Below are 2,905 nucleotides of genomic sequence, written 5' to 3' on the forward strand. Positions count from 1 at the left end.
GCGTCTTACATCGTCATTTTACTAGAGTCGGTAGCAGGATACAGGTCGATCACATGTTATATTGAATACCTTTTTGTTTTAAGGTAGTTAGTAGAGTGGTAGTCACTTATTACAAATACTACAATGCTTTCAAGATTTCAATAGACTTAAGGTAGTTAGTACGGTTGTAGTCATTTGATACTACACCATAGTACTATTTCATTTTCCCCTTCACATTCACTTCGTGAAAATTCAAACGATGCACGATAATGTAGAAACTATATTTTTGGTTAATGATAGTCAGATTTGGGAAAATACACACTCTTACAAGAGACACACACATGGATACTAGATGCCTTGGTAGAAGGATACAGTTAGTAGGAAACATAGGGTTTTCTAGGATGTTCATTTACATAAAAATATTACAATTCATTCGTACAAATACTTACATTTCAAATTACATACAAGTACTTACATACAAATTAAGACACTAAAATACTTATGATCTCACCAGCTTCAAAGCTGATACTCGCTTTCAAAATTACTTATAACCTCAGGTCATCAATAGACAGGTACCGATGCAAGGTTAAGTGAAGATGGAGCTCGTTCAAGACTCATCTTTCATTTTGATTTATGTTTTAGTGTCTATTATAATTTGACAGAACACACTTGTATTAAAATTATATTATTAATGCAATGGATGATGTTGTTGCTTGTTTACTACTTTTCATTGTTGTGATACTATACATGACGTCCTCTGCCCGAGAACGCTTCCGTCGTTCAATGGATTTAGGGTGTGACACATCGTTATTCATCCACTTTAACAATTTACTGAAAAAAATGGATGAATCTATAACATTGCAAAGAAACTTTAGGATCCTGAAACATTTTTTTTATGTGAACCGTTTAATAAGGGGGGTTTTGAAGCAAAAATTTTGAAGTTGCTTTGGGGGATTAGAAACAATATATTAAATAAAATGCAATCAGAATCAAGAACACATAATTACCAAGAAAGAGAGTAATGTTAGTTTTGTTTTTATGGAGAGGGTAAGCGAAACATACCCGCGTTTGAGAGATTGTGAGTTGTCGATGTTTTCCCTTCAACAAATAGGCAAAGGAGATTCTTGAGAATTGTTATCAGTGTGGTTTCCAGAATACTTACCATGATAGTTTTGGTTTCTTTGCATCTATTGACTGGCCTCACCCTATAAGATCACAATTAACAGAAACTAAGTAGATGAAACAAATTGATTAAGACCATTGAAGTGAAAAATACGAATAAACATGTAAAACGGAAAAGGGTCGAGATGGCATATACAAATTTCTGAATAATAAAAAAAATTAATAAAATTATTTCTCCTACCAAGGAAGCAATGTGCAATACCTCTTTAAAGACCAATTGGGAGCCGGCAAGTGCAGAACTTGTCATTAGAATAAACTGGAGATTGAAAAAATATCACATGGTCCAAATAAGCAATATATGCATTAATAAATTATGAATTAGATGTGAAACATTGATAAGCATGAAATCCCATAAAACCATCAAAAAGACTTATTTCCTTGTCTGGATTTCCATTATTCCAGTTAATTGTAAATGGCATTCCTACGCCCCACAACAAAATGGCTTGTGAATGGGTGTGAATATCCAAGTGGCCGTCACCACAAGCTGCAAAAATATATACTAAAAGTTATCAGTCTACGCTTAAGTGTAATAAATAACAACCCAATATAAAAATGCACATCTTATATGAATGTATGGGCAAAATTGTCCACATTTCAACCAAGCCATCAAAAGAATATAGCATCAACATAAAGCGCATAATCGTCCAAAGCAGGGCCAAAATGCAGATTGAGCATTCCAAAGCCTATAATAATCATCATAACTTTAGCCATATTTACTTCACCATGAAGATCTTAATCAATATACAAACTCATTTTCCTTATTTTATGGTCTTTTTAACCATAAGTAAGTCATAAGAAAATTTCCCTTTTCCCTTCTTTTAGTCTTTTATTAAGCATCAAGTGTAAGTTGTAAGAGAATATCAAGAAACAAAGATAGATATATAAATAGAAAACCATTACCTCAGTAATAACTAACAAAAGCTAAATGAAACAGCTGGAAATATTTTACCTTAAATCCAATCTGAATAGAGGCCTACAAGTAACCAGCGTGAAGCTCTGTGATCACAACTCGCAATCATGGATTCATTCCTAACCAACCTATGCCATAATGAAAGTCTGAATAGTCTAGCCCATGACAAAAACAGTGCACATCTATCTGAATCTGAAAACATGGCACAAAAGATTCAATTATATAAAAGAATGTAATGTTAAAAAGGAAACATATGTAACCGATTTGCAAGAGAATTGCGTTTAGATGTCTAAGAATTCGTGCGAAAATTTTGTATAATGAATAAAATTAGAGCATCAAATCAAGTTTTTTACACAGAGGATCATAGAACTCCATTACCCAAAACTTCCAAAACAAAAAACAAAAAAGTCAATTATTTGACCTTGAATCGATTATGATTATCCCCATAGATGGGTCAGTAGTGAACAATAGAGACTTGGATACACATCTACGTCTTTCACTTGGATGAAGCTGAATAAATGTTTTTCTTAAATTGGTTTCAACTAACAAATTGATTGTAGAAATGGAGAAGAGAAGCAAAAATAGTGATTTTAGAGAAGAAAGAAACGATTTCAGCGATGGAGCCAGGGGCGACGACATGCGGTGGTTGTTGTGCTTCCTTAAAATGGAACGGTGGTGGTCGAAGAGGAGAAGGAGGTAGCGGTTTGAAAACAGATTATGAGAACCTGAAAAAAAAAAAAAAAAAAAAAAAAAAAACTCACCATTCAGTTCCGATCGACAAAAACAGAAGTAAAAAAACCTAGATTTGCTTTGTTTCCAGTGTCATTAACCTTA

The 2,905-nt window shown here is 33.3% G+C and overlaps 1 long non-coding RNA gene across 1 annotated transcript; it reads right to left on the reverse strand.

The window, feature by feature from the left end:
- Positions 1–419: 419 nt before the first annotated feature.
- On the reverse strand, positions 420–2,265 carry LOC144998433 (uncharacterized). Its single transcript, XR_013660317.1, has 3 exons — positions 2,111–2,265; positions 1,364–1,645; positions 420–1,184 (listed from the first exon to the last, which is right to left on the reverse strand). It is a non-coding gene; the product is annotated as an uncharacterized LOC144998433 (long non-coding RNA).
- Positions 2,266–2,905: the final 640 nt, after the last annotated feature.

Source organism: Lactuca saligna, chromosome 5 (genome assembly GCF_052625555.1).
Source record: "Lactuca saligna cultivar CGN05327 chromosome 5, ASM5262555v1, whole genome shotgun sequence".
Taxonomy (NCBI): Eukaryota; Viridiplantae; Streptophyta; class Magnoliopsida; order Asterales; family Asteraceae; genus Lactuca; species Lactuca saligna.